At 36.6% G+C, this 19,019-nt stretch overlaps 1 pseudogene; it reads left to right on the top strand.

The window, feature by feature from the left end:
* The first annotated feature begins 4,680 nt into the window (after nt 1-4,680).
* Nucleotides 4,681-7,717, top strand: LOC133199951 (uncharacterized; annotated as a pseudogene).
* Nucleotides 7,718-19,019: the final 11,302 nt, after the last annotated feature.

Here is a 19,019-nt window from a genome sequence, read left to right as displayed (position 1 = left end):
TTCATTTATTCCTCAGTCTCTGAGAACAATGATTTGACCATCGGACTTGAAATTACGTTAATGGGAAACTCAGGTGCCTATTGTGTGATAAGTCATACAACTACATTGGAAGACTTCATTCTCATGAACTAAAATTACATTCTCATTCACCTTCTAGGTGCTCCCCCAGAAGCAAAGATACAGAAGGGGATGAACTTTACAATAACAATCTGTGTCTATTCAAGTTGACTGCTTTACATAAAAACCTTGATTATGCTGTCAACATGGGTGATGGATTACGATCAATACGTTCTCAAATATACAACAAAACAAAATGGAAATGTACACTCAATAAGTTACACGCCACACAGATAAAAACAGCTTCATTATCGCCCTGTTCACTTTATCAAATGTTTCTTTATTGCTTATAATTTTACTATAGAATTGCATTGCTTAAGTAAAATGCAAACAAATTTAGACTTCCAAGAAATATGGATCCCATTATTTATCTAGAAACTTCAGCCCAGTCCAAATTTGTAACATACAAAGATTTGAATGTCCTTATATGCAAGGTTTTTGATTTGATGATTTTTTGCAAGTAACGCTCCTATCTGAATTATACTGAGTATTTAAAGTGCACCGTGCCATTCGTTATGCTTCCAGGTAAGTTTCAGCTTTTCTGGCCCAGTGGTTTATGAGAAGTAGATTTTTAAAAGATTTTCCCTATATATTTTAATGTAAAATTTGATTCCCCATTGTGGCCCCACCCTACCCCGGGGGTCATGATTTGAACAATTTAAAATCTACACTACCCCAAAATGCTTCCTTGTAAGTTTCAGCTTTTCTGGCCCAGTGGTTCTTTGGAAGAAGATTTTTAAAGATTTAACCTACATATTTCAATGTAAAACTTTTGATTCCCCATTGTGGCCCCACCCTTTCCCATGGGTCATGATTTGAACAATTTAGAATCTATACTACCCCAAAATGCTTCCATGTAAGTTTCAGCTTTTCTCGCCCAGTGGAATTTAAGAAGTTTTAAAGATTTTTCCTATATATTTGAATGTAAAACTCCTCATTGTGGCCCCACCCTACCCCGGGGGTCGTGATTTAAACAATTTAGAATCTACACTACCCTAGGATGCTATCATGTAAGTTTCAGGTTTTCTGGCCCAGTGGTTTACGAGAAGAAGATTTTTTTAATGACCCCACCCTATTTTTGTCTTTTCTTGATTATCTTGAACAAGCAATTAAAAGGAAATGTCATAGCTGTACTGACAGAGAAGCTTGTCAGTATGGTATACCAATATAGAGGAAACAATTGATGACCTCAAGAGTTTCCAATACAACCATCAAGCAACTTTTGGTAGGGGGAGGAGGGAGATGAGAGAAGTTTTGATTTGTGGGGACGATGATGATGCCTGTTCCCTATGCTCCCACAAAGAGCAAATCAAATGTCCAAGGTTCAGGGTACAAAATCATATCTCTAAGCTAGAAGAGTATATGAGCTCACTGAAAACGGACATAGATTCCATTATGAAGAAAATGGAAGCACTCGCGAAAGTAAGGTCACCTAGCCGCAGTCCACGAAGGTATCAGAAGACAGCATCTCGGTCTACCTCAAGGTCTCCATCCCTATTGCGGAGGTGTTACAGCTGTGGCAGTACCAGTCATTTTAAAGCCGAATGCCCCAACCTCAACAGCTTGAATAGGCCATCGAAGTCCGTCACCTTCGCTAGTCCCCAGAAGGAGGGAAACGAGAAGGGATCAGGACAGTAGGCCAATCCTTGATCCCTGATGAAGGCCTGACTACCGACAATTCCGATCCGCCCGACGAGATGTATAAACGGAAAATGAGGTCATCCTCTAATATTAAAGTCCAGTTAGATATAAATGGTGTACCTGTTGCGACGGTTATTGATACCGCGGGTCAGGTAACTATAGTATCTGATAAACTGTGTAATTCCTTTAGTTCAAAACCACCCATTCTGAAAAGGGTAATATTACATACAGCAGGACGAGATTTGAGGATGACAGGATACAGAGTTGGGCCGACAAGTATTGTCATAGGGTCTCAGACTTTCATAGACAATGAAGTATTTGTGGCGCCAGTGGATGATGACATGCTCTTAGGACTAGATATCCTACAACAGCACCAGGCCATAATCAACATGAGTGAAGGTAATCTTGAAATTGGCCATGAGCGTATAGCAATGAATTCTTGTTCTGATGGTGATTTTAGTACAGCAATAGTGGCTAAAGTCACAATGGTTAAGAATATTAATGTTCCACCTTATGCTGTACTTAGAGTGCCATGCAGTTTAAGTATGTCATTGATTACGTTATTGAGACAATTCAGTCAGATATCCTTTTGTCTTCCAGATTATTACAGTCCAAGGGATGTATGCCCTTAATCTGCTTTGTAAATCTCTCTAATAAAAATATCAAGCTGAAACGGGGAGAAGTTGGGACCGCTTATGAGATTGTAGATGTAATATCAAAATAGCAAAGGTATCCTCTAAAGATACATCCGAAAATGAGGTACCTGAACACCGAGAGATCTACTGATTAAGTCTGGAGAGCATTTGTCATCTGAAGAAAATTCACTCCTCAGAGATGTCCTATCCTCCTATGTAGATGTTTTTGCCAAGAAGGAATTTGACTTAGGCAACTTTACAGCCATTGAACATGGAATTGACACTGGAGATGCTAGGCCAGTTAAGCAACGCTTGCGCAGAACACCTGCATGCTATGTGGACGAGGAGGAAAAACATCTCAATAAGTTGCATAGTGCTGGAGTCATTGAACCCTCATCATCAGAATGGGCACCAGCACCTGTTTCAGTAAGGAAAAAAGGTGGCAGTCTCCGTTGGTGTGTCGACGACAGGGCATTAAACTCAGTGACCAAAAAAGATGTCTTTCCCCTACCATTGGTGGATGAATGTCTAGACACAATAACCGGAAATATTTGGTTTTCAAAATTGGATGCCAACTGGGCTTACTTGCAGGTAAAAGTTAAGGATGCAGACAATGAGAACACCGCCTTTATTACAAAATATGGGTCCATTCAATTTAATAGGATAGGGTTTGTACTCTAATGCACCCGTACTTTTTTGCAAGTGATGAATCTTGTACTACGGGTCCTACATTGGAAAATTGTCCTGGCGTTTTTTGACGACATACTGGTCTTGGGGAAAAAACTTCTCAAGGAACACTTACACAACATTACTGATGTTTTTGAAAGATTCAGGTCTTACGGTCTGAAAATTAAACCAAAGAAGTGTGTGCTGTTTAGAAGAGAAGTGGAATTCCTTGGCCGTACCGTCATCAAAAATGGATTAGGGATTGGACCAAGCTACATAGAACAAGTACGCAAGTGGCCAGTACCTACCTGTACCAAGGATGTTGTGGCTTTGCGAATTACCACAGAAATTTCATTATAAACTTGGCTGTTCCTTTGTACGCTATAATATATAATAGAAGCATGTCAATGCCGACGCATTGTCCAGAATAAGTGCAGAAAATCCATGTCCTTTCTACAGGGGAGATTTCAAAATAGAAGATTTACCCTGTGGAGAGTGTCATTACTGCTATCGGGCCCATAAGAACTGGGGTGAGTTTCTGGATGATGTTGATAATGTAGTGCCTCTCACGGAAGCTCAACAGATATTTGAGGACAAAACTACCCAGTGTGATGAGGATCACCAAGTAAGACTTATTACCCAGTCCTCCTGGCTGCCTAATCATTCCTGAGATGACATTAAAAAAGCCAAATTAGATGATTCCGATTTAAAAGTACTTCATCATTGGCTTGCGACCAAAGTCACGCCTGGTAATGTGCTTTTCCCTATGTCAAGAGCAGCCAAGTTTTACTGGATTAATAAGGAGTTATACACACTGGATGAAAAACAGATACTATGGAAGGTTGAGGAAAATAACAGAGTCCTGGTGCTTCCTAAAACCATGCGAGTGGAAGTCATGAGCTTGTGCCATGATATTCCTGCTGCAGGTCATCAAGGAATAGTGAGGACTCTGGGCGAATTGAAGGAGCGGTTTTACTGGTATTCCATGACAGTGGACATTCAGAATTATGTTGTTCTTGTGCTGTCTGTAATAGAAACAAACAACCAGACATGCAAGATGTAATCTAATCCAGTACCACGCAGGAGTACCAATGGAGAGAGTTCATTCGGATTTTCTATGACCATTGCCAGTTACTAAAAATAATAACTCGTACATTCTGATAATGGATCAATTTACAAAGTGGGTTGAGTGTATTCCCTTACCATCTCAGACTGCCATGGTAACTGCAAAAGCCTCCATTAATGAATTCTTTACTAGATTTGGGTATCCCTTCCAAATGTTTACAGATCAAGGGACTAATTTCACAAGTCAGCTGTTTACAGATATTTGTGAAATACTTCAAATCTATAAAACACAGACCACTCCTTTCCGTGCATCAGCCAATGTTCAAGTCGAAAGGTTTAACAGGACTCTAATGGATGCGGTCAGATGTTTCGTCTCCAAAACACCCAGTGAGTGGGATGAATGGATTCCACAAATAGCTGGGGCACTTAGGTCCTGTATCAACCGTAGCACCGGCTTCACCCCAAATATGCTGATGTTAGGCCGAGAAGTAACTCAACCTGTAGACTTAATGTTCCCGGTCCACAAAAATGGACATTTCCAAGATGCGGATCAATAATGGACAATACTAGCACAGCTCATGAAGTAGCCAGAAATTCTCTACAAACAACACAGGGTATCATGAAACGTGATTATGATCTCAGGGCTTTAGTACATTGTTACAAAGTTGGAGATATTGTTTACGTTCTTGATACTGCAACAGTTAAAGGTAAGTGCCGCAAACTAAGTCCATCATGGAAAGGACCGGGAGTCATAATGGAAAAACTGTATATTTACAAGGTTAAACTACGTGGGAAAATCATTACCATGGATCGTGACCGAATTAAATTGTGCAAAGATCGGGAAATTCCCTAGTGGATCCGTAAGCACTTGAGCACAACTCCATCAGATACTAGGGCTGATAATCAGTTTTGTATCTGTCATGGACCGGATACGGGTTCCTTTATGATTCAGTGCGATGAATGCCGAAACTGGTTTCATGGTTCCTGTGTTAACATAGATAAAAATTACGCGGAAAAGTTATCCTTTTATTTATGGACGGAATGTGACTGCTAGTGAGACATTGCTAATCTTTAAAATAACATATGGTTCTGTCTATACAGTAAAATGTTATATGCTTGTCATTTGCAATGCTGATAGATCAGTGTACTTATGTTATTAATTTTATTACAGTTGATGAAGAACTGGACTATCTTATAAGACCAGGATCATGTCACTTTAATTAATATATATATAAATCCTTCTGGATTACCCTGTCTGTCTGTCTTTATGTATATCATACCCCCATATTTATGTATTTATATTATTGAGTATAGTCTTTGTATTCATATAGTCTTTGTATTCATATCAATCTTGGAAATTGGAAAAGCCCACACTTCGCCAGGACAGAGGAGAGCATTACGTCGACTTTGTTAGAAGGAAAACCGCCAACAGAAGTCTGGTTGATCCGAAGAGGTTAGTTTATGACTCAGCCCTTCTGAATGATGGAACTTTTTATCGTACTATTTGCGAAGTAATTATCCAACAATACCGGTTGGCGAGGGATGTGGGAGAGAGTAGATGGATTGAGGCGACACGACATGAAGCTGCCACAATACTTTGCCCAGAGAGGTGGGTTGACGAGAATCTTCCATCACGGTCACGCAGATGCAGACCACTGAGGAAAAGGAGGCCTCCATCAACAACTGTTTCATCAGCCACTTCATCATCTATGTGTGTGGATATAAGATGGCTGTCCAATCCAGATCTTGAAGTGGTACGTGAGAATGCTATGGAACCCTTTACTTCGGAGAAGCCAATGGTGATGGGAGAGGAGTGTGAGGAAATATTTCCTCCCCATATATCATACCATGAAGCGGCGGAACTATCCGTAGCACATGACACGGCGGATCAGGATCGTCATAAGCTTACCACCGTATCCAAGCCAGTCAGGTCTTCATTACGTTCAAAGACTGTACCTGTTAAACCATCTGGAAACTATTCTTCACGCAGAGTCCAGCAAACAGATATCAGGGAAACAGAGCAGTCCGCCAAACGGCCAAGACTTGACCCAGATCTTCCATTGACGGTAGATCTACCTAACGTCAACCACCTTTTTTCCAGAAATGTCCATTTCCAGACTGTGGCAGGAAGAAAGGGAAGATTAAGCGTCATGTTCAGCACAGTCATCTTCCTAAGATTTTCAGTGACATAAGACCGTTGCGCTACTTAGACGAGTCTAGCAAGAAGCGTTCTAGGACATGGTGCCGACTTACTCTCTGCAATGGATTATTTAAATCGCTCGGGAATGCTTACCCCGGTCACCACTCTTCATTCTGATACAGTTGTATATATGCGAAGATTGTGTGTGCACCAAGATGGTTGGAGCCACCTGAGGGTTTTACATTGACACCACTTAACTCACCAGCAGCTCTTTTCCACTGGAGGTGTTTGGTAGTACTGTTGTCACGTTTCCAGTCCATTCAACGCGAAGAATTTCGTACACAGGGACGTGCCACAGGGGATATTACTATTAGTCAAGATACTGAGAAGTTCCGGTTGTTGACTCGTCGACGGAAGATGAACTTACAGTTATAGATGTCAGTTACGGGTCTGATGTTGACGTCCCTAGGGAACCACTACCAGTATCTAAGAGTAATACTGTACAACCATGTATTGTTCATGAGATTTGCAGTTCTCAGACATCTACCATGTTTGACGCTTTCGACAGTCATTTTCCATCTTGATCGGACTTGTTCCCGCATATGGAAATGTTCGCCAGGAAGATCTATGGAGGATTTGCTGTCTTACTCCTATTCCAGTGATCTACGTCCTAACCTTGGCGTTACAGTTACAGGAGGAGTTGCTGTCTATAGTGAACCATCAACACACCCAGAGCTTGTAGATATGTGTGGACCTTGGAGGATGGCTATAGGAGTTCACCCCGAGCATGTTGATGAGTTGAAACCTGATAGATTCCTCCTTATGAAGAACTTGTTGGTTAGTCCATATGTTGTGGCATTAGGTTAGAACGGGCTAGACAGAACTGTCCCTGTGAAGCTTTAGAGACATCAAGACGAAGTTTCCCGCCAAGTGCTTAAGTTGACTCGTAACGATAAAGTCCTAGTTCTTCACTTGCGTGGAATTGCCGCTGACAGGATTGGGATGGGTGTACACGCACGCTTTATTCAGTTACTGAGGAAATCGTGTGATCCAGACCAACCTTTACATCTTCATTGCTTCATGGGCGATGCAGAGTTAGTCAAGGAATGGTGGATAGCTGCTCAAACGTCTACTTTGGATTCTTGGGTGCTGTGGCGAACTTTACTGCTGGTTAAATTGCCGGTCCACAATCTGTTCCAATGAGTCGCTTGCTTCTGGAAACAGACTCCCCATATATGAAACCAGGAGGAGGAACTCACCAGCGTTCATTGGTGACGTTGCTACTGAAGTTGCATCAAAACAACAAGTCAACGTGCAGTACCTTCTGAAGGAGACAGTTAAGAATAGCCGTCGCCTCTATAAGTTTCAGATGATATGTATCGAAGACAATTACCGCAGAATTACAGGTCTGGATTATCTTCCGACTAAGTTCATGTGGAATGTCTCATATTGATTACTCACTTTCTGCAAAGTTATAGGTCTGGATTCCTTTCCGACCGAATTATTGCAGAGTATTGGTTTTATTGTATAAAATATGTTTAAAGTATCATTAATGTATTCTATGTATAAGTATATATAATTTAAACCTGTTGAATAAAACGGGGAGAAATGTAGTGAAATTGCCTTCTTTTTTTTCTTCTTTTTTTTTTTTTTTTTTTTTTTTTTTACATATTTCACTTTCTCCCTACTGTCTTAACCTTTGACCCTGATCTATCCATATACTGGGTATGTCTTTAAAAAATCTTCTCAAGAACCACTTGGCCAGAAAAGCTGAAACTTAAGAGTAAGCATGTATGTAAACTTTTTAAAAATGACTGATTTCTGCTCTTTCCTAGCCAAAGTGCTCCGCTGAGTTATGTGGCTCATGGACCTCCTTTCCTTAATTTTTAGGTCCTCGTAAAATTGAAAGAAGACCTGTTCCTGATACATTCAAGCAAAGGCTATGGTTTAATATAGCAGACTCTAGATGGACATAAATGTATTACATGCAATTCAACCCTTTGTCGCTGTATTCATCTTACCATCTTTTTTACTTTGCAAAGAGAGGAAGCTAGGAAACCAAAAATCTAAGCAAAGTTCCTACCAACGGACGTGTTTCTCTACAACAAGAATATCATTTACTTCAAATTATCGAATGCAGGATAAGTACCGTAGTTCATTTTGTGAAAGACTTCCATTCAGGGATATCAATAATGCCACTGAGCTACACCCAGAAGCTGATGACTGTGATGTCTGTAACCACCCTTTGGATGAGTCAGTTTCTGGACTGAAATCCAATATTTATGTAGTAAACCAAGTATTGGAGGCTAAAGGTACCTAAAACTTTAATGAGACTGACAGCTTCAGAGAGCCAACAGTCATTAAATTTAAAGTACTTTGCATGTAAAAAGTAACAACATGTATTAAATTGTGTCAGCTTTTAATTTTAGCAGTCAACTGCTGAAATGATTATTATAAGCAGTGAGCCCTTTACCAAAAATGTAAAAATCTTTACCTATGGTTCAAAGTGGTATGTTGGTCAGATATCTCATTAAATCTTCTGTAATATTTTCTTTAATGAGATACCTCATTAAATCTTCTTTACTTATCATGCATATGTTTACATGACTAAAACAAGTACATTTTTTTTAACTTCTGCCAAAATTTCGAAACCCCCCCCCCCTTTAAGGCTGAAGACACAAGATGTGGTTCAACTTGTCATACATTTAGAATGCTTTAATCTTTGATATTTTTTTTTCTACTGAAAGCCAAACTGTTCCCATGAATATACTAATCACTGAGCAAGTTGTATTTGTTACAGAGTTTACTTTATGAGAAAAAAAGTTCCATACCAGGTGGTGCTTACTATGTGGCATGCCAAATTAAAAGAAATTAGACGACATTTTTAAACTAGCTTTTTTGATTGTAAACTGTAGTTTATAAAAAATAAACTAGAGTAAACGATTCATTATAGCCCTGCTCCGAAGGAAAGGGGGATATACTGTATTAACCTTGTGTGTCTGTGTGTGTCTTACTGTCTGTCTGTTCAATTTTTCGTCGCAGTTTTCTCCACTAATACTAATCGCAGATGCTTGAAATTTTACAGTACTCCTTTTTTAAAGGCGTGCCATATGGTGGAATTCATTTTTGTGTGAATCCAATTTCAACTTCCTGTTTATATATGCGTCTGTCCCTACCAAATTTCTGTTGCAGTTTTCTCAGCAACTACTCATGCAGATATTTAAAATTTTAGCCAGCCTTTGTTTGGGCATGACAAGTGGTAGGATTTATTTTTGTATGAATCCGATGTCAACAATCGATAAGTTTATTAGGTGTCAAATTATGTTTAGTTCATTTTTGTGAATTTGGCATGCCATACCCATAACCTGAGAGGCTTATAAAATTCAGATGATCAATAAGACCTCTGAGTCTCTTCTTTCTTCACATTTATTTTCTATCCTTTATTTTCAGTGTACTCAAAGAAGATACTGCTGAGTCAATTACATTCTTTTGGAGAAGAGGATTCTGAGGGAATCTTGGACGAGAGTCTTGAAGAAAATATATTTACTTCCAACATGGAGGGGGTTGAGTCAACCGCTGGAACTGGTTCAGACAAGGAAGAGGAGGGGGAGGATGAGGATGTCATTGTGGTGGACTAATGAGAAAATAAAAACAAGAAAATTTTATTATAAATTTAAGAAGAATTTTAAGTGTATTTAATATCTACTTGTTTAATATTATTGTCTTAATTATTATCATACAATTTATTTATTCCTTTAATTTCGATGCAAAGCTTGAGAACTAAAATGTAAAAAAAAACCCACCCCCAAAATAATACGATTTTTATTGCTGTCAAGTCATTAAAAAACGGGCTGAAAGAAACACTGAAATGTAGGTGAGTTTCATTTCTAATTATACAGCCTTTATTTGCATTCTTAAATTAGTTTAATCATCGGTAAATTATTCAAATGTATACAAGTAATATTTTCTTAATTACAGTATTTATGCACGTATACTCTTGGTGATGGGCCCCTAGGTAGCTAAACCTGTTCTTTTCCCGTTTGTTTATTCTGTTCTGGAGAGCTTTTGTTCATCTTTTATATTTTATACATTAACTGTGCATCATAAGTATTTGAAACAAATCCGTGCTTTGCCTTTCAAATCTCATTCCACAAATCATTTGAGAAGAATTACAAGAAAAAGTGCAGCATTCGATGAATTATTTCCCACCAGGACTAGTTTCCTTACCTATAAATAGTTATACATATTTATATTTTGGTGGTGCCAGAAGAGGGCAAGAGAGCACCTGGAGCATGCCGAACAAACTGTATTCTTTGCTGTAGATGACAATGATATCAATATTGATTATATTGAGCGTGTTAGGAGTGAAATGACCAATATACTAAATTAAGCCATAACTTTTATATTTCTTGATGATACATTAGATGACATGGTAAAATTAGCATGAACCCACGCACATGCGTTATGATACTACCAAATTTGAATGCAACGGCATGCATGCGCTTGTGTTGAGTTCTGATACTTATGCGCTAATACTTAAATAGTTTAATCTCTTTTATTTTTCAATGAAATTCTTTGATATTTAACACAAATGTATTTATTGTGAGACACTATAAGAAAAATGTAGAAAACGTGCAAGCAAATGTGGGCATATTTGATTGGCTAATACCCTATTGCTATATCGGATTAGCTTTCAATTAAAATACCCTTAAAATAAAGTGTCCATCTTTATTACAAAAGTAATGCCTAATTCATGAAGCTTGTATGGAATGGGGCATCACAAGAATTTGGGAGTCGTTTGGGGAACATCTGTAACGGTTCCCGTTACAATTAGCACTAGTTTTACTTTAATTTAAACATACTTTTAAAAATTAAATTCAAGATTTTTTTTAAATTTCGTGTTAAAATAGATAGATAACAGATTTTAAAAAAGTGAGAACAGTGTTTAATTTTGCATCCACTTCTCATTCTTTCGTTTTTATAATAAGGACTTTGGTCAGTGAGATAACAGAAAAGTTTGTGATAACAGTGACCATTATTCAAGTTTTTCACAAAAAAATTCGTTGCGAATCAAAAGTGTGTGCTATACCAGACATTACTGCCTCACATACAATAGATGATTAAGTCAATTGCTGACTGACGTTTTTCATACTAATTGTTAGGTCATTATTTACACACTGAATTGTCGACAGATTTTCCCGATCATAAAAAGGAGCACACGGCGGGTGTGACGGGACGTCAGGTGATGCTCACTCCTCCATGGCACCTGATCCCACTTCTGATGTGTTTGCTCTGCTCCTGATCTGTATTGTTTAATGGACTTTTGAGCTTGAATACTGTTTGTTATCATCGTATTTTTCATCAAAAAGAAAAAAAAACATTTTGTGGAGAATATCATCTCTCACAAATGAAAGCTCGATTATAACAAAATTTTCTTCCATATTTAATCTAAAATTAAAGTATCTGCAATTCGCAAAAATCTCAAAAATATTGAAATTATTTGCGTATGTTATAGCATACACGCAGAAAGAAGACAGAAAGGATCATTTTCTTATACTATAACAATTTTACGATATAATTGGGTCTTCGCTTCCTTTTTAATTTTATTTTCAGAGTTTGCGTAAAAATATACATTTTTTGGTTATCACAAACATAGAGTAGAGTGCCACTATACCTTAAAGATACATTTATATGGCTCGACATTCGCAATTTTCCGAGTAAAGCAGTAAATACTATCATCGAAGATAATGTAAACTAGGATGAAGTTATCACAAGTGAAGATGTTACAGTGAAGAAAGAGAGAAAATAACATATTTATTTAAAGTCGGGTAAATCAACAAGAAACATTAGCTCTGAAGAGATATTTTCCGACTACAAATTATATATAAGGTGAACAAGCGCACAATTTGTAATGACGCAGTCCTTAATCTAAACCTGGAAGGTACAACCTTCAAATGAATTTAATATATCAGGCTACAAGCATAACAAACGCTTGATTGTGAAAAAGTTCTCATGTAGGACAATAAACAGAGAAGGGTAACCACACCAACTCAGTCCCTGAAATCCTACTGCCGACACAAGCTATAGGACCTCTCTAATGTGTTCGGAACCTTCTATTTTTTGGTGTTCTTTAAATTATAATTGAAACAAGTTTGCAGTAGTGTTGGCGCGATTTAGTTAGACTTTTGTCCTCGAATACTGTTCGTTATCTCCACTTTTATTTTGATTTCTTTACTATTTGTTTTTTCAATGTCGGTTTTTGCTGGACGTATCTTCTTTTGTTTGTACATGGTAATGTCTAACTTCAGCCATTGCAAACAACCTGGACATGGTCCTTGTCCCCAAGTTTTGTTTATGTTGTCTTCGTCCCAAAATGAACGCCTTTTACCTTCTATGTTAACTTTTCATTATGGCTGTTGTCACCACGATTTCTCAGCACACCCCCCAGTCTCTTTTTTTTTATAGTTCCACTGAACACTCCATTACTTCTCACATTTGAGGTTAATTTTTGTGTACTTGTTTCGTGTGTTTGGAGATATTTGTTGGAACCTTGCAAAAAGCACATGCATGTACATTATCTTGAATGCTTGTTTTAGACAGCTCCCCGACAAAGATCTGTAAATCATTTTCTACACATTGGTTCTCTCAGAAGACATGTCTGATTTCTCATGACTATCTTCATTACTAAAGACCTTTCTTTTATTGATATTGTTCACAAGACTGGAGTCAAGTGTTCTTTTATCTGAAATAGGCCTAGTCTCTTCTTTAACTTTCAAACATTGGTAGAATCACTCATTGCACCCTCACCTTCTGAAGACAATCTGTCACATAACTTTCTGTTACTGTATACTCGCAGATAATTTTCCCATTTCTTGCATTCACATTCACGTATATAATCATTTTTGTAAATGAAAATACTTTTAATGTGGAGCTACATCTCTAGTTAGACAGCAATACAACAGCTGAAGAGAACATTTAATATATAAGTAAAACAAATTTGGTCATTGATCAGTATGACAAGGTGATGGTCTTGAGTACTTGTTTTCATCCATTATAAAAACCAGTTACACTCTTAAATGCAAATGAAGACAAGATTCCTAAAAGAAGCTGAATCTTTGTTCCAATGCTCTCTTAAACACAGATACTTCTACTTTCAGGTAAAATCGTCGTGAGAAGAAACAAGACAGGTACATCGTGGAACAAGGATCATCCTCTCAAATCCGCCAGTGACAGCTTTTGACAGTTAACCTCCAACTCTTCAGAACCTTGCATCCCTGTCCTCTGGAGAAGCTGAAAATCCACACAAGTTTGTCTTCCCTCCAAACACTGCAGGCATGTAGAACAGTGATCCGGCCTTCTGATCCTGTACCTGCTCCATCTGTGCAGCATGTTGTCCCCACTCAATCAATACAGCCTTTAGTTATTCTGAACACTTCTGTTTCAGGGCAGCAGCAACAACATCCAGTGTTGTTACAAATTCAACACTCACCACCCCCATACTTCACAGTTCCAGCATTCAAGTGTCTACACATGTATCATATTCTACCCACAGGTATACAAAAAGAAAAGAGCTACAAGAGGAAGCTGGAATAATTTACAGGAAGTATTTAAGGAAAACTGGTGGTATTGTGTGCAGCAAATGCAAAAAAGACAGACATTGAACTGGCCATAAATATTATTATGGAAATATGTACTGCAATGAAAAAGCAACCCAGTCATTTGAATGCGGGCTAAAGGAGATGAAATGGGGGGAATGTAGAAGAAAGATCGATTGTATGTTAATTTACGTGCAGTTCGAGAATTTTTCACTCAAGAAAGAAACCTGATTGATTTCATTTCATCTGGTGTTTTTTAATTTTAAATATCAGAGTTTTTGAATTTTTCTCAAACGTTTGTAAATTTGCAGCCCAATCGGTAACAACGTGATAAGTGTTTACACTCAGTGCCTCTTTCTGCTTAAAGAATAGCAGATTCTGAAGAACAAAATTAAAATAGTAATTTCTGGGGTTTTTTAATGTTTACAAGCATTTTTTTTAAATATTAAAAAGAAATATTACTTGTTTATTTCTTATTATTTAAAAAAGAAATCATGGATGTGTAATTTAAGAAATATTAAGGTTCTAAGTCTTCAAAAAAAGTTCTAGAGTAAAGTGTCATAGTAAATTAAAGTATCAAAGTATTTAGTGTAGTTAACTATAGTAAACTATATTTAAATATAGTATTTTTTTTATTACTCATTATTTAATTTCAATTGCATGTTATTTATGTTTCAAATTTGTTACCAAGTTTAACAAAATAATTTTACAGTGATATGGTGGAAATTACCGGAGATTTATTGACAGTCACAGATGAGCAGAGATTCCCTCTTCCCCACCCAAACTTTTGTCCAGGGGAAAAGGGTAGAAGATATGAAGGGGAAGGGGGAGATAATTGAAATGTAAGAATTTTAAGTTCTTACCTACGGTATGTCATATTAAAAAAACACTATAAAGTTGAATTTCTTTAGATTTCATATATATATATATAGAGAGAGAGAGAGAGAGAAAACATTGAATTTAATCCTTTTTCATCCACCGCAAAAGTCACAGTCAATTGGAAAGGCAGAAAGGTTGTGTGTGAAATAGATCAGCAAATAGCTGACTTCATTAATGATCCAGATTCTGGTAAATATGTAATAATTTTATTTGTATTTAATTAACTATGGGATATAACTTATTGATATATTGATATTGAAATGCTGTGTATGAAATGCATGTAGATGCCATATTCTTAGGCATAATCACGTTCAAAAATGACACATATTTGATTGGTGCTTCTTTGTATCAGTTCGGGGTTTTAAATTTTTTTTTTTTAAAAAAAAAAAAAAGAAAAAGCAGTCCATAGAATTTCTGAGGTATTTAATATTCATGACCGAAAAAAACTGACAAATCCATCATAATGTTCGGAGATTTTGCAGGTTAGTGCTAAATACGAACAGGAAATCCCTCTGGGTTTTTATCACAGATAGAGAGAAAGTTGTAGTGATTGCAATGATGCAGACAGATGCCACACTGGTACATTGCTGGAATCGCCTCTGTTGAGCTGCAAAGCACTAAATAAAGCAACAGAGGAATAATGGTTTTTTTACTTCGCTTGCACCTTAGGGATCAGGCAAAACTTATAACAATGATGGGACAGGTACAATAAATACTTCATGTCCCATGGCTTTCATATTGAAACACCCCCCCCCCCCCCCAAAAAAAAAATATGCCTTTAAGCCTATGAAAAGGTTACTGCCCAATGGAACTTGACGTTTGTGAGATTGTTGCAACAAAAATAATAAAGGAAAGTGTTTACTATTTTCAAAACAGTAAACAAGATCAAAAGTCCATTTAAACAATACAAATCAGGAGCAGAGCAAACGCGGACATCTAAAACATTAGAGGTTCGATTAGGTGCCATGGAGGAGTGAAAAAAAATCAGTCAGAATCTGACTTAATGAAAGACTTTATTTGCTGACAAGGTCTGTATCGACCATAGAACTTACGAAATGATTTACTAGTAAAACTTTTGGTATACAAAAAAGTTCACTTACAGGCACTTGATTGTGCAAGACATGAATTTAACAGGGAACTTAAAGGGAAAGTCATTAGGCATTGAGGAATTAAATTTTAAGGTTTTAGACAAACAAAATGATAATACATGCCATAAACTGAAAGGTGTTAAAAAGTAAAAATTGCCTATTTTTAAAGTGACACAGTCTGTGCTTTAAAAACCATCAATATATTATGGTTGTGGGGATACATTTTTAATTCCTAATTTAATTACTTTGATTACCTTCAAGATACACTGAATGGTCTACACTTGTTTAACGTCCATAGTTTGAAGGACATCTAGCTGAGATTATGTGGAGGTTAGCGGCCCTCAGATGTCTATTCCTCCTTCTTTGAAGTCCGTGTACCCCCTTGACAAGCCTGCTAATTATCTCTACAAGACACTTGGGCCTGTCCTCCTCACTCCCAGTTATCAGACTGGAATATCAGACCAGGTATGTTAAAAATCAAAGTATTATATTATTAAGAGGAACAATGCAGCGAAAAACATAAATAAAATGAAACATCCAAAAAACGACTTTGTAAATTATTTTCATTTTAACAGGAACAAATTAGTATAAAATATAATAAACAGTAAATACCTTCACCCATAGATGTTATATGCCAGAATTGGTTGAATTTGTTGAGTGGTTTCAGAGAAGAAGCTGAAAATGTTCAAATGTTAACACACGACTAGCAATAGGTCACCTGAGTAAAGAAAACGGTAACCACATGTGCAACATAAAAGTTATATTCGTTGGGACAAGTCCTTTCTTTGAATAACAACATTTTTGATCTTTTTACCTTGGAGTTTGACTTACATTTGAGTAAACTTTAACCTTCACTATAAGCTGCCATACGGTTGCAACAGTGTTTCACAAACACATCCTCTTGTTTTCTCACTTTGGAAGTAAATAAAACACAAAATACTGATCGATGTATGTATTGTTAATATCATGTTACATTTAATGTTATGAACTCCACACTCTGCGACTCTAAAGCAAATGCTCTAACCACTGCGCTATGCTTGGACTACTTATTTTACTCTCCAAAACAAATAATATGACATAGGTTACATCTAAACTCTAATAATTTCGAAAGGAAAACAAACTAAAATTTCTACATTTATATTCATTGCAGATCAAGACTGATTGAGGAAAACGGGGATGTCGACATTTTTTATCGCAAAAAATGTGGATCATTCTTAGAAAGTAATACATGGAAGCTTTTTCAGTCAAAGATCGGATGGCACTATCAGCATTTCAACAAGTCAGCCTACAGTGTTGAATGCAAAATTTGAAAAAATTGACATCAAAAATCTCAGAAAGAACATGAAGATTTGGATAAATAAGATGTCAGAAATAGATATTGCACGGTGGGAGAACTTTCTTAAAACCTTAGATGAGACTTCAAATAACCCACAAAACTACTCACGAACAAGAAGCTATGTCAAAGAGTTTATTAAAAATAATGATGACAGAGCATATTCAGCGGATACTAACAGAGGAAATGGAAACCCCAGATATATATTTTTAATTACTTTTGAATAAAGGCACATTTACAGTTTTGAAATATTTCAGATGCAATCAATAAAAATGATATCCTAATACAATGTATTTAGAAACTTCAGCTGTGATCATTATAATAATAATAATAATACTTTATTTAAAGAAGGTAACCTGATTAGTGCAAGCACTATTCTTCCCCAGGGCCTTCTGTCAATAAACATTACAAAGTTAACATAGTTAGACACATACTAACATATAATAAATATATACAAAGACAAATATGAATCACAAATTATTCTGACATTGGTTTACATAATGTTTTACTTGTTTCTTGAAAGCATTAAGAGTTGGTGACATTTTTATATGTACAGGTAAATCATTCCATAACATGGCACCAGAGTACTGGAAGGAATTTTCAAAAAGTTTACATTTATGAATTGGCACACACAAGTCAACATTAGATTCAAATCGGAGATTGTATTGGTTATTACTTTGAAATTGGAACAAGTCATTTAAGTAAGTAGGGCAAGAATTAAAGAGGGATTTATATAGTAATACATATTTATTTACAGTAAGTTGTTCATAGACAGTTAGCCAATCAAGTTCATCAAAAAGAGGTCGTGAGGGTGCATCAGGGGGAGCATCTAAAATATACCTTGCAGCACGTTTTTGAAGCTTATGAACTCTGTCAAGATTTGATCGGGATGTATTGCCCCAAATTGTAAGGCAGTAATCAATAGTAGGCATGGTATATGCATTATAAAACAGCTTGCGTGTTTGAGTGGAAAGATACTTTTTAATTCTTCGGAGGGTAGAAATTTTATGTGACAGGGACTTACACACATGGTCGATATGTACATTGTACTGTAGAGAGTTATCTAAATATACTCCAAGAATCTTCTCATGTGTTACGTTGTCTAGCTTCTGGTTTGATATGTATAAAGAAAAATCATGCTCTGAGAATTTTGATCTCTTCTGATGTGTGCCTATTAACATGCATTTAGTTTTTGAAGCATTAAGTACCATTTGATTCTGAGAGCACCATTTTTCTATACAAGCAATGTCCATTGATAATGCATTTACAATAGATTGGGAATCTTTGCCGGGGACATGTAGAGTGGCATCATCTGCAAACAAATCTATGTTTGGCTTTTTAATATTAAGTGGAAGATTCTTAATGTAAAGTAAAAACAGAAGAGGCCCTAGTATAGATCCCTGTGGAACTCCCGCTGTAACTTGCTGATAAGATGATTGTTTGTTAGACAGATGGACACTTTGAAGTCTGTTACTTAAATATGATCGAAACCACTGTTATTTCATTAAAATTATAACACTGTAGCTTTTTAAGAAGAATTTCATGATTTACTAGGTCAAATACCTTACTGAAGTCAAGAAAGACAGTACCAACAAGCTTGCCTTGATCCATTTCATATAACCATTTATCTGTAATTTTTGTTAGGGCTGTTTGACATGAGTGCAGTTCCCTGAAACCTGATTGAGATTCTATTAAAAGATCAAAGTTTGAAAATAGAGATCGGATATATTTTGCCACATGTTTTTCTATAATTTTTGATAATGTCGGTAAAATAGAAATGGATCTGTAGTTATTTGGATCTAGTTTGTTTCCCTTCTTAAAAACTGGTGTAACTTTGGCAAGTTTAAAACTCTTAGGAAA

Source organism: Saccostrea echinata, unplaced genomic scaffold (assembly GCF_033153115.1).
Source record: "Saccostrea echinata isolate AGI-Se365-2 ecotype Australia unplaced genomic scaffold, CSIRO_AGI_Sech_v1 ptg000036l, whole genome shotgun sequence".
NCBI lineage: Eukaryota > Metazoa > Mollusca > Bivalvia > Ostreida > Ostreidae > Saccostrea > Saccostrea echinata.
This window is presented reverse-complemented; position numbering and strand designations above follow the sequence as displayed.